We start from the raw sequence: 14015 nt of genomic DNA on the forward strand, positions 1-14015 counted from the left end.
CCTCCCTAGAGCACAGAAATGTCCTTAGCACATCACTACTGGGGATTACCAGGAATAATAGTTGAGAACTGACAGGATGACCACAAGTAGGAGGACTGAGACCATGACAAGAGAAAGAGACCATAGAAGAGAAAAGCAAAACAAAAAAAAAAAAATCTACTTGAGCAAAACAGGAAAACAAAACACTAAAAATGTGTTTATTAGATAAGAAAGACAAAAGATTTAATCCAAAGTTAGAAATCCTAGTGTTACAGAGATTTCAGACACTGGGCTCTCACTTCCATTAGATCAGTTTATTGCAAGAAATCAGTTATGGTGCTTAGTGCCTCAAAAGAGGGACCTCAAAAAAAGAAATCCCTGGACAATTATACCCTAATGATCTAAGCTTCCCATACCTCATGTGACAGATCAACAGCATTATTGGGGTCTGGGGTCTCCTTGCTCTTCATTGGTTTGGTGTTTTGTTAGCAGGTGGTTGCCACTTTTTAATCTCCATATCTATCACTGGCCAGGGGCTCTGTACAAATCATGAATGGGACAGGACTGCTAGGAACAAGTCCTGAGCTGTTTTATTTTCCAGCATCAGTCTCATTACATGGTTATGACAATGGGAAGATGCCAGCAGCTCACATCTCAGGCAGCAGACCAAGAACTTAATGTTACAACTTAATTTATAAGTTTTTTGACCAATCACACAAAGCAAAAGCACATTGACAGTAGTTCTATCCAACCACTATAAGCTTCTCTTTCTCTTTTGTGATCCCCAGGCATACACCACAGGGACTGGGTTCCACCTTGGAGACTGCTCCTGTTCATTTTCCTCTTTCTTGCCATCTCTTGATCCTGCTCATATCTGACATTTTTCTAATCCAAGCCCTCACTTTTGCATCACAGCACCCAGACAGGAGCAGGGAGAGGGTTAACCTGTGGAAAAAGGTGACCCATTCCCACCTTAAGAGGTTGTGTGTTAATTGTTATCAGGAGAAAGCAGCTCTCATCTGGGTGGAAAAGGCAAGTGTCCTAGAGCCTCACTGCCACTTCTAAGCTTCAAGGAAGTGCTCCAGGAAAGCAACTGTGTTCCTAATGCTGTGAAGTCTTCAGGTAAGATGTTATTTTTGTTGCTGTGATTCAAGAGGCCCTGCCAGGGTTGTAGTGTCTGGTGGCTACCTGGATTTTATCACCCTGTGGTGTTGTCAGCTTTTGCAAGTTTGATGTTTGAAGTGAGCCTTGAGATGTTTAGTGTCTGTCATAAGTCAAGGTAATACTTTTGATGGTGGTTTGTTGTTTGTTTTTTTTTTTTTTCTTTTCCTTTCTATGCTGTCTTTTTGTAGTGTTTTAAAACAAGTCTTACTTCATAAGCCAGAAAGGCTACATAACTTGAACATGTGGCCTCTGAGGAGATGAAACCTAGAAAGCATGAGTCTTGTTTTTGCCTTTGAAAAATAGAGAGAGGCAATGTAACTTCACTCACTACTTCGGAGTGTGGATCTGTAATTTTGTTTCTTTTTAAGTACTTCTGGTAGGTGGCAATGGTCAACCAATTAAGAGGGTGGGTTCAGCAGAGGATGTACTGAAAAATGTTGCCCACATCTTTCTGTACATCCTCTGCTTTGCCTTCCTCAAACCACTGCAAAGACTGAAATTAAGCACACACTGTTGTAGGCTGATCAGGCAGGTGATTGTGGAGATAATTCCTCCCCATCAACCAGGATACTGTTGAACTGTTCTTTTCCAATTTATTGCTTTAAAAATAAACAAATTATTGTCTCTTGGGCTGCATCCTGATGAAAGCTTGGAAGGGAAAACCAGAGAGAAGAAAAGGTGTTCTGGATGAGTTGGGTGGCACAAAAGAGGAAGGGGCTTAGGGAGAGGAGGAGGAGGAGGCATGCTGGGGTGTTCTGGGTGAGTTGGGCGGCACAAAAGAGGAAAGGGCTCAGAAAGAGGAGAAGCAGGCATGCTGGGGTAATTGCTGCCAGCACTGAGGCCAGTGTGGAGGAGCAGCAGAGGATAAGGGTGAGCATAGATGCAAAGGCAGGACTGAGAACAGCCTGAGCCTGTCAGTGCCTTGCTCCATCTAGCTGGGATGCAAGCTCCGGAGGCAAGGATTTGACAGCCCAGACCTATCTTAAATGCAGAGATAGCTTGGCTAAGAAGTTACCCATGCTGTCAATTGAAACATTAGCCCTCTCTCCTCTGAGAGAAAACAGCTGACTGAATTTTATTCAGTTGTCTTTAACATTGCTCCTGACAAGAGGTGTCATGCAGCCAGCTGCCTGCAGCCTCGATAGGGGTATCTGTGAATGAACTGTCCAGCCACAGCAATTCCTGCTCTGTGATGAACTTTAGAGAGGCTTGTGCCAAACCTCCTGGCTAACACAAGCTGTTTAGTGAGCTCAGGAGTTAGCTCTACCTTTCTGGCTTCTCAGAAAGTTGGACTGTGCAGAAAAGGGGCTCCATGACTGATGCTGCCTTGGTCTTTCATCCATGGATCTCAAGGAGAAAAGCTTTTTTTCCTCTTTCTTAAAAACTGGCGTTGTAGAGGGGAAAAACAACTGAGGTCCAAAAATGTAAAGTCTCTGTAGCTTGCACATCACAGGGCCAAATGGAGAAAACTTTCGTAAAATTCCCTTAATCCTGTATCTTCCCTTTGGACAAGTAAGTGCCTGAGGCTTTCTGCTCAGTCATTGTTGCCCCCTAAACATCAGTGCCCACTAGTTTGGCTCTGATCAGAGCTGTCTTAAAATAGAGATGCCCATCTGCTGAGAGCTGTATTATGGTAAGCAAACCTACCTATCTTCTTTTTGTTCTCCTGCACCCCCACAAAAGCAAACCCCCAGAGACCATATGGAAAATGGTTGGGCTCCCTGCTCTCCAGCAGTCAGCTTGAATTAAACATATATCCTGTGTGGCCTGTTCCCAAAGATAAGGAGAAGCTCTGTGTTTTTCTGCATGAATGATTTTAGACTACAAGAAATGCCAAAACAAGACAGAATGAAAATTCTTCCCACTGCGAGTACACAGAGTGCACTTCTCTCTACCATGGTGCAATGCCCCTTCATCCATCCCATTGCTCTGGCAAGTTTTGTAGGACTGCTGGCATGCTCCATGAATGAAGACCTCTGGGTTACCCCACTGCCTGGAGCTACCAGCCTCTGGATTCTGATCCTTGGGCCCTACTGCATACCCAGCAGCCTTGCCCTTGGCCCAAGCACACAGCAGTTCTTAGAAATCTGACGATGCTGAATCAAGGAATGCTCTGTCAGTAAATAACTCATCCAGCTCATGCAGCCTTTCTTATTTCTCTTTAAAACTCCACATTTTGAAGAAAAGCAAGGGACTTTGACCAAAAGTCACTGGTTTTAGTGCTGGAAATCTCAGCTTTCCTGGAGTCTTTTGCCACTTGTCTCTATCTTGCCTTTTTTGAGATAGCTGCCAAGAGAACAGATGGAGTCTCAGAAAATCATGGCCTAGGAGGGGAAGATTAAAGGCAGGAAGAGTCAAAGGAGAATTGAAGTCATCTCAGATAAGTTTTACTGGCTGTTATCTTAAGATGAGCACTGGAAAACCATAAACAGCAACTGTTTGGCATTGCTAAGTTAATGACAGGCCAGTTGCAGTCCTCTGACTCTCCCAAAATGTAGCTTAATGCTGCTTCTACCAATGGAGTTGTGACAAAACCTGGCTAAGGTTAGCTGCAGACCTTACTCCTTCTATCACCTGCCTCCTGTGACAGATCTATTTTTGACTCCACTCAACCTGATACTGAGAGTTGAAATGAGATCTCCAAAGACACTGTTTCCAAAAGTACTGTCTAACAGCTAGCTGCTTCTTCCCATTTCTTCACTCTTCACTGCAGAATATCACAAAATTTTTTAGCTATCATCTCAGTTGTAGGGCATTAGACTAGTGTTCTGGAGGCAGCTGAGTATGGGCAGGGTTCGTACTGAAAGGAAACATACGTGATTAAAAAGAAATTCAAAGTAATTTCTGGAATTTAAGTTCATTGCGTTCCTGTAAATCTGATGGCCTTCTCATTCTTATGGGATACTGTTGACAGCAAGAATTTTATAAGATTCAGACAGGAACCGGACACTTCAAAGATTATTCTATTAAAGTACTTAATGCAGATCCTTCCCAAAGCAAATGTGTAGGACTCAAACTTATCAGCATTAGAAAGCCCATAGCTCATTTTTATTCTTTCCTCTTGAACATTTGATGTTGGCTATCTCAGAAAAACAAACCAGAACCACAAAAGTGATTGACTGAGAAAATTCTGTGTTAAGGGGCATGGGCCTTAGTAACCAAGATATTGAAGTGTAGCAGTGCAACAAGCCCGAAGCTATTGTTGCCTGGAAATAGAACAAACCTTCCCAAACAATGTTAGAATGATAATATAAAAGCAAACCTTTACTTGAAAGCCTTCAGATACACAATATGGCAAAACCTGCATGTGGTACAGTAATTCTACCATTTTTATAAGGTTAGTTGATTAGTATATATATTGTCCAATTAGGAGAGTAGTTGGTTAGGTAATATTTCCTTGGGTACTGCCCCTTTGGAATTGGTCCAGGGGCTTCTTTTCCCCACTTTGTTTTGTTTTTCCAGATTCTGGTTGGAAAACAGAACGTCCTTGTAGTTGGGTCTCTTCTTGGAATTAGGCTACATAGTATTTCAGGAATGTAGTTAGGTTAGCTTACTGTTCCAAAATGTAAGGTAAAAGTAATAGGAGCTACAGCCATGCATTAGCAATCTACAAAGCTACAAATATATGAAAAATACAAAAAGCTAAAAATCTTTAGGCATCGCTATCATTTTATTTTACATTCCCAGCAACTACTACAATTCCAACCTGAGTGTCACTGGGTTTCAGGGATCAACATTTTCATAACTTATTTCAGACCAGTGCCTGTCTAGTTCTGCCTATAACCCTCCACAGGCTTCCATATCTAGTTAATTGCATGGCAAAAATGAAGATGTGTCTTGAGGCTGTGTAAATTCCAGAACACAGTCCTGCCTAACAAAAGCCAACTGATGAAGGAACCCCACTGTAAAATAGCACAATGGATAAATGTACAACACACAGAGACATGCCCAGCCTAGCCAGGATGATCAGTAGCCCCTCTTTCAGTTCACCTGAGTGTCTGTCATTCTACAGCTCTTCACAATTCTCAAAGCTGTTCTTCCTTCTCTCCACCACTCAAAGTCATGGTAGGAGGGAGGAAGAGTGGGGGGAACTTGCCAGGAGCATCTATTCTCTCTGCTTGCCTGCCAAAAATGAAAAATCAAATATGTTTTGTAGTCTGGAACTTGGCTTGCTTTGATCATCTCATGAGTGTTGGAGAAAATGTCTTCTTCCATTATGTTTCTCTATAAATTTGATTATTGAAAGATCAGCACTCATCCTCTAAAACTTACCTAGCACCTGCTTAATCATCTTCTTTTTTTGGTACAAAAATTGATTTTAAGTCATACATCCTTTGCACAGCATTACTATAAATTTCTTTTTTTAGTGCTTGGGGATGGGATGAAGATGGCATTTCCATTGCTAGAGTGTTTACAGTTTCTCACTAGAATATGTCGATTTTAGAGACCCTATAGAATATCTTAAAAGAACTTGCCCTTGCTAGTATAAAACACCATATGCAGACAGTCCTGTTGGGAAAGTGACAATCCAGTGTGACGCTGTGACGCAAATGTGTGTCTCTGAGCTATTGTGGGGCTTTCAGAACAGCACAGCTTGCAAGGATAAGCACAGAGCACCGTGCTGGGGAAATGGAATTTCCTGTGTTGGAGGAAGAGGGGCTGAGCCAGTGCTGCTGTGAACTGATCTCTTTTTGGTTAACTCATTGGGTGACTGCAACTGATATGTCACATGCGCCATTCATTTATCACCATCTGCTTCTAGGGATGGGGAGATTAATGCCATATCTTCCTGAACAGTTGGTTTCTCAGCTTACTTTAGCCCATATAAGTGGCAGGGATTTCTCCTGTTCGTCTTCACTTTTACCTTGAAGATATTCTTAGGGAAAAATGTGGCATGACTGGCAGATGGGTGCATGGATTTAAGAGAGAAATTGTGGTGTTTTGCACCACTTTCAGTACAAAGAACATGACCAATAGACAGGTGGGTGTGTACAAAGAGGGTCTGAGCACAAAGTGATAGACCCTCTTAATGTAAGGTGGCACTGTTGGGATCAAAGTCAACAATATGCCTGGTAAATGGTGAAAATGAACTCAGATTATGGCTCAGCAGGGTCTGCTCCTCTGCCATGGACCTGAAGACATGGTTCTCTCTTTGTGACAGGCTACTTGACATAAAGATGTCACTTGTCACTGTATTCAATGAAAATTGTTGCTAAGTCCATTTTGCTACCCAGAAACACTTGAAGGAAATCTCATCCATTTGTTAAATCTACCAGGTGTGGCTGGGTTAACTGCCAGGTTTTCCTACATGCTGGAAATGGGCAAGAGTGGGAAAAGGAACGGGATGTGCTCAGGAATCAACTGCAGGGAGAGAGTCCAGACTGGTTTCTGGGTCCTGTCTGACTGATATCTCCTTGTGACAGCCAGAAGCAAAGTCTGGGGCCAGGTTTTGGACCCACTTTCAGCATTTCTCATGCTAGCTAGGGCATTAATTTTGCAGTTTTGTGGCTCTTGATGCTTCAGCTATGATGGGATTAAATACCAAGGTGAACTAAGGAGGATCAACTCACTCTCAATTTATCTGTGGACCAATTCTGTTATAACCAGAGACAGATGAGAGAAATTATCCATAGGAGGAAACTCAAGATCAAATATCTACTGTATAAAGTTAGATCCCTAAAGTAATTAAATGTAATGTATTGCATGCACATGCAGTGCCTTCATAAAAGATAGCAGCTTGAAGGGATTTGGAAATAGTACTTATATTGGATGGAACAAAACATTCCAATTTGGGACATTTGGATGGCCTGGGAAAAGCTAGCTAGCTCTCTGTAGAGGGGTACTCATATCTCTGATGCTGCTCTGTTGGTGTCTCTTACAGAATTACTTGATGAAATACTCTTTAGGTTTATGAGAGATGCTCCTTAGGTTCCCTCTCCTATGTGCCCAGTGGAAGTGATTCACTCAGAAGTTTATTTTCTTGCTATTCTTTCCTGAGAGACAGTAGGAATAGGAATGAGGAAGATGACAGTACTTGATAATCAATTTTCAGGAAAAAACCTTCCTGGGGAGAGGAGGGTTTGTCGTTAGCTGCTAGAGGGATTGGGGGCCTGCATCTCCTGAAATATTGTTGAATCACATGTCAATTGGGAGTGCATTCACTCCATTTAAATTGGCATGGCTGTCTGCTAATTGGATTGGTGCCTGTAAGCACAAACAGGAAGAGGGCAAAGTGGCCATGGGAGGAGAAAGCACTGTATGTAGGGCTGTGCAGTGCAATGTGCACCCTCAGCCCCTTCAGATCCTCTCAGTGGTGGAAACCATTGATGGCTTTTTGTGCTAGACAAGCCACAACATCATTTTCTTTGGCTTGCTCACAGGCTGAGTGGTGGCACTCAGGAAAAGCAGCTCCTGTATAAAGAGCAGTCTGATATTTTGTGTGTGTGTGTGCATCTGACCCTGTGCAGGGATCCTCTGGTGACACACGCAGCACTCACTGCAGTGAGCAGGGGTTTCATAAGTTGTAGCCAAAACTATACTTCAGATATCACAACTAGGAAGCTGCTAAAAATCCAAAGCATGTGTGAGGGGGAGTTTGTGTAAGTTCCTGAAATAATTTCAGTTAAATAATTACCATAAACAGAAACTGTGTCAAATAATTCCTTAATCGAAAGCTATTTTTCCAAGATAACATGTGACCTTTTCCAAGACAACATCTCTCACTTCCAACTACTATTTCATCATTTTTTAAAGGTTATATATATACATAATGGAATAATTACATGTCAGCAAATGCATGCTGATAGAGATCTTCTACAGTTTGAAACATCTTTTCATACCTCTTCTATTTTGTACTATGCAAAGGTCCTTTGTTCAAATAACAGATTTATAACTACATAAAAAGGAAATAGCTGGCAAAAGCTCACTTTTAATTACACTGATAAGCATGCTCCAAATCCCCTCCAGTACTTCATAGAATAATTATAGTTTGTCAGCCTCATACCAATGAGTTTGTGGTTCTTCTGAAGAGATCCAGAACCAGCACTCTGCCTGAATGCTCTGCTAGCAGAGCAAACACCTTTCTTCTTCTCTCCTATTTTGGGCCAATATGTATGAACACTAAAAAAAAAGCAAAAGGCTTGTGTTTGTGGAATTGGCAACCCCTTTCATAATTACTGGGACTGTGAGATATAAACGGAATTTAGGTCTCTTGCTCAGTAAGAATAAATTATTTTTACTTTTTGAATATGTCAGAATTGGACTCAGTAAAAGGATTTTTATTATGACTGAGTATTTGATCTGTTTTTAATCAAGCTTACACTTTTTACTGGCTTCTCACTCCTGCTTAACCCCTTAGTATGGGAAGAAAGCCCTGGAATTTTCCAGAGGCTCAAATCCAAGTGTCCCTAGCACGGGAGAATGACACAAAAGTAAATGAAGGAGCGCTGTTCAGTAATGCAGAATCTCATAAACATGCAAATTATCTCCATCCACAGCTCACCTCTGAGCTCTCTGTGCCCCTTGGCAGCTCTGTCTGCTGCAGAGCTGTCCCTGGCTGGCACTGCATGGCCAGATGTGCTGCTGGCACCCCTGCAGCCCTGACCCCCACAGGCAGCTCTGTGTCCCCACCCTTGATACCAGCACAGCAGGACAGTGAATTGCAGCTAAAGACAAGCTGAAAAGCTCGTTCCTACCACGATGGGCTGCTGCACTAAATGTCAGTGCTGATATTATTCTGCTCACTCACCAAGGATTTTCAGGATTGTTCTGAGCAGCAAGTCCTGCTGGCAAAGGCTGAGCTGCCCCAGCTCTGCTGTTGAGGCTTGACACAAAACACTAACACAATCCTGCGATTGAACGTCGTGAGGAAGGTCAGGGCTTGGCTTGCAGAAGGCTTTAGAGCTCTGGTTTGGGATCTTGGCTCTGGAAACCCAATTACTACCACACCTACAGGTAGCTGGGGCTGCTGCATCAGTGACCTCAAAACTGAAAGTGATTTCCTAATGGGGAACGACCACAAGGAGAATTCCTAATTCCTGAACTGGACACAGGTTGCTTGCTGGCATACCCAAGCAAAATGGTGCTGTTCCCTAATGATGGAGAGCTGAGTTGCTTGTGCTGTGGGAAAGAGAAGAGCAGAGGAAAAGTGCAGGCCCAGTTGCAGAGGTGACTCCAATGCCTCAGGGGACAGATAGCAATAGTCACCAGTGCTTCAGAGGAAATTCAATTTGCCCATCTCCCTTCCACACATACCCACATGCTTCCACCAGGGCCTTGGCATATGGAAAGCAGGCAGTGTTTGAGGCTGGCTGTGGACATAGCAGCTGGCTGACACCAAGAGCAGCTGTATTTGCATAAGTAGCTGCCCTGGAAAGAAAGTACCATTAGGCACCAGTGCAAACAGGGAGAGGACACAACTTGAATGCTCAGCACATTGCCATCACAGATACTTGGGTTTTAGATAAGATGAGATTTCACAGCTTCATAAAATTGTGACCTTGCTAGAGTTGCAGAAGAACAGATGGAATTAATGAGGTGTTCTAAGATTTGGAAAATGTATGAAAGTTGTTCCCTTTGCTCATCTTAACTGTTCAATAATTCCTGAGATTTATAACTAGTAGGACATACAGTGTTCTGTCAAGTCAATTTATCAAGACAATGACAGTTTAGGTTGGTCTTAGTCGCAGGAGTTGGATTATTTTATACTCTTTCTGGTTCAGCAAAACGGGGGAAAAATTACCACAAAGATGGAGAAGGCACCTCTTCTTAGCCTTGTATACAGTAATTGTTCATCCATGCCCTATCTCAGAGCAAGATACCAATGTTGGTTAACACCCATATATAGATATGGATATACATCTGGCCAAAGGAGCAGTGCTTCAGTCAGTGATGATTATGGGAACCTACGCAGCCTGCACCTGCAACCACATGTACAGATCACCTGGAATTAGGTGGGCTACTGTACTGTACTGCACTCCTGGATATCTCTGTAGTGCCTTATTCCAGCTGACTTGTGCCTTGTGGGGACTCTGAACTTGCTCAGCATTTCACACCCAAAACCACAACTGTTCTCTATTTAATGAAGTTTGGAACTTCATACTGTGTGCTGAAGCCCTTTGTATTTGGAGGAAAAAAATTACCTCTAAGGTGTGGTTCTGGAAACATAAACATAAGAGATCTTCCTCTATTGCAAGAGCCTGATTTCTGTAGAGATATTTCAGGTAAGTTTCATAAACAATTACTAGAATTCAGAGTGAGAAGCTGTGGGATTAATTATGCTTCTGCTCCTGAAACAAGATGGCTGATGCAGACTTTTTGAACTTTGCAGTACTTACAGCTGGGCAATCTCCTCTAACAACTGAGATTCAACAAGTTTGCTTCAGTACCCTGGTGCCAGCAGGGCTGTAGCATAAGCTGACACCATGAGGCTCAGCAGAAGCTGGCAGTGCTATTTGTGCTTTCACACTTCAGCTGTGAAGCCACATCAGTGATGGTTCCAGACCCTGCACGCTGGGATCTGATGGTATTTCCCATCTTGGGAAAAGGCAGCAGCAGTGGCTGTATCTGCATCTGTGGTTGCTTTAGCACTTGGAGCTGTTGAACTCTTGATTCTTGTGGTGAACACATTCTGCCTAGACTCTGGTTTAGCCTTGGAACCTGTGTGATGGGGGAAATTCCAGTTTTGGCAGCAGCTGTGTGGTATAAAAGGTGTGTGGTGCATGAAGAGATCCCAGAGCTGGGCAAAAGAGAGAGTGAAGCTTCTCCCATGAAAAAGAACATCATCAAAATAAGTTTTTAATAAAATAATAAACTTCTTGGCCACCTGGGAGCACACTGGCTCGTGTTCAACAGCTGGTGCAGCACCCCCAGGACCTTTTCCAATGGGCAGCTTTCCAACCTCTCCTCCCCTGGCCTGTAGCACTCCAGAGGTTGCTGTTACCCACGGAGGGGACCCAGCAAGGACTTAGCCTTATTGAACCTCACACCATTGGTCTTGGCCATTGATCCAGCCTGTACAGATCCCTGTACAGAGCCCTCCTACCCTCCAGCAGATCAACACTCCCACCCAACCTGGGGTCATCTGGCTTTATGCCTTTGAGCAAAACAATCTGACTCTTTTAGGCTTGTTGAAGACCACCATATTTTTTTTTCCCCAAAGTAATTTGTCAGAATAATTGGAATACATAAGAGATTTCAGACCCTGTTCTTATGTTCTCATAACTAGCTACTTTAATTCCTTTATCTCTAGGAACAACCACTGCCATAACAATTTTATTCTAGTGTCTCTACTCTAATACAGTACTAAGGCAGTGAAGATCATATTGCCACTTTTGATCCAGCACAGACAAGGCTCAGTGAAAGAGCACGTTGTGATGTTCTAGCAGGATGTTATTTTGGAACCTGCAAGATCTTAGAATAGCAATTATTTTTCCTTGCCAAAGTTATGCTCTTGAAATAACTTAAGTACGAGGCTCTATCTCATTAGGTCTTATGATAGCAGGACTTGGATTCTATTCCCATGCTCACTTCCAAACAGTGACCCACTCTCAGTTGGATGGAGACAGAATTTCCCATCTTGTTGAACAGGTTGCATTACAGATTGGATTTTTGTGGTTAGGCTGCACTTGAATGGACCACACTGTTTTAGCATTTATTGAGATCACATAGTTATTATTGCCATAGGACAGCTCAACTCTCTTGGCAAAGCAGTGCTGAATTGTATAAAAGGCATCAGTAGAGGAAAAAATAGGGATTTTTTGCTGCATCAGCCATGGGGGGTATCTGTTGGCCATGACTCCACTGCATGTTTCAGTACCACTGTTAAGGTGCTGCATGGAGCAGCTGGCTTTTCACAGGATCAGAGATCTACTGAGAGATTCCCCATTACCAAACAAACCTGTAAGGATTCCAGAGGATTGAAAATTTTCCCATGACACACAGCAAGACCTCAATGTAGAGTCCAAGGTACAGAATCCAAGGGAGAGGTTTGGAGGCCTCTGTGGAATTCCTACTCTTTCCAGAGGAAACATATAATAACTGCTGTCAATATGCCAGCCAAAGAAGGGTAAATAAAGCTTGCAGTGTCTTTGACCACCTACTTGCTTGTGTAGGCATCGATTCTACATCTAATCATCCTTTGTCCTTTAAGTTTTTCCAAGGCAGAGCGGGTTTGATTGAAACAGAATGTACCCTGGCTGCCTATACACAATCCTTTAACATCGCACTCCTGAATGCCAAAGCTTGGCCTCACTAAACTGCCAGCACCTCTGTGCAGGGAGAAGGACAGAGAACGCCCCAGAACTGTGATGAGGCACCATATGGACACTGTTTCCAAACTTTTTAATCTTTCCCAGCACATACAAAAGAAGCAGCTGTCCAAGAGCAAGGGTTGAAAGGGAATCTGATTGTTATTCATCTGGGATCTCCTCCAGCTCCCACTAAAACAGTATTTCCACTGAGTTTGTATATAATCTGATTTCAAGTCTCATGCAGTGAATCCCAGCCAATTCAGCTCTTAAGGGTTGTCCTGACTCAAATGCTAACTATCTGCATGCAAATGAAGGCTCTTCTTACTTATGAACAGATCTTATTCTTCTGTCTGTAGCATGAGAAATGTCATTTATTGCCATTGCAAGTGGGAGAATCAATAAACAATATGGTTTCTCACACAGTAACCTCTCATAGCAGTGCCTATGTTGTCCTCCCTGACTTCAATCTTTTTACATTTGTAACAAAACACTTTCAAATGGAAATATTTTACGCAGACAGAGTTGACAGCCTGATCTTAAGTGCTGGTAATGATTTTATCCTGAATATTTCTAGAGCATGGGTTTAGAGACAGATTTTGTGTGAAAGGCATACAGTTCTGAAAAATGCATGGCTCACATACAATGCACAATACATAATATTTATTTCCAGGTGATAGAACCCTGAGTTGGAAGGGACCCACAAGGATCATCGAGTCCAACTCTTAAGTGAATGGCCCATGTGGGAGTTGGTGTTACAAACACCATGCTCCAACCAACTGAGCCAATCTCATCCAGTATGAGCCTCAAAAGGACTGAAACACAACCAAGAGAGGTGTCATCTGTCCCACTTGATCTCTCTTCAGTCTGTGTGCTAGTGTTACCATGTCCTACCTGACTTTCTGTGTCCTACAAAGTTGATGCTGAGAGCAGGCACAGTTGGCAGTGGCAGGTGGTGGGTGAGTACATCACTTTCAGGGGAAAAAAATATTTACTTGCCCACTTCCTCACTGAGATCAGTGAACCTCTTGTGGGTGGCAGGAGCATTATTTAGGAGTGTCTGGAAAGACCTTTGATTCTTGGGTTGAAGTCACTTTGAAAGAGGGAAGGGATGGTGGATGCAGGAGCACAGCCCCATGCTCCTGTGGTGCATCCCTTTGGGTGAGAGGTGATGATGATTTGCTGAGGCACTCCATGGAAGCCTGAGCCACCACAGCCTGTGTGTGCTTGTTTTCTGAGGTAAACAGGAAATCTCAGACCACAGTGATGTCAGCTCTGAACTTCTCAGCAGGGCTAAATTCCATTTGAAAGGAAAAGAGCACTAGGGATGATCTCTGTGTTTAGTTATCTCATATCTTGTCTTACATCACCCTCTCAGGAGTGTGCAGAAGGCCAAAAGGAGACCTCTGATGGTTGTATAAATGACCTGCATAACAGGCTATTCCAATCGTTGATATATGATGTGGAAGACTGTGTGACCTGTATTCCTCTTCTGCCTAATTCTGAGTGACTGGAGAGGAAAATCTTTGCTCTGAATCAGTGGGAACTTGAACCTGTGCCTCTCTCCCTTCCCAAATTAGCTCTAAATAAAAAAAACTTAACTGCAAAAAGTGCTAAGCTGGATCT

General features: G+C 43.0%; 1 protein-coding gene across 1 annotated transcript in view; it reads right to left on the reverse strand.

Moving 5' to 3' along the window:
• IQSEC3 (IQ motif and Sec7 domain ArfGEF 3) overlaps positions 1–14015 on the reverse strand; it is a 94723-nt gene that overhangs the window by 54274 nt on the left and 26434 nt on the right. The gene's annotated exons all lie outside the window — the stretch shown is intronic.

The sequence above is a fragment of the Melozone crissalis genome, unplaced genomic scaffold, assembly GCF_028551555.1.
Source record: "Melozone crissalis strain CALT ecotype California unplaced genomic scaffold, PUWL_Pcris_2 ptg000033l_1, whole genome shotgun sequence".
NCBI classification, from domain to species: domain Eukaryota; kingdom Metazoa; phylum Chordata; class Aves; order Passeriformes; family Passerellidae; genus Melozone; species Melozone crissalis.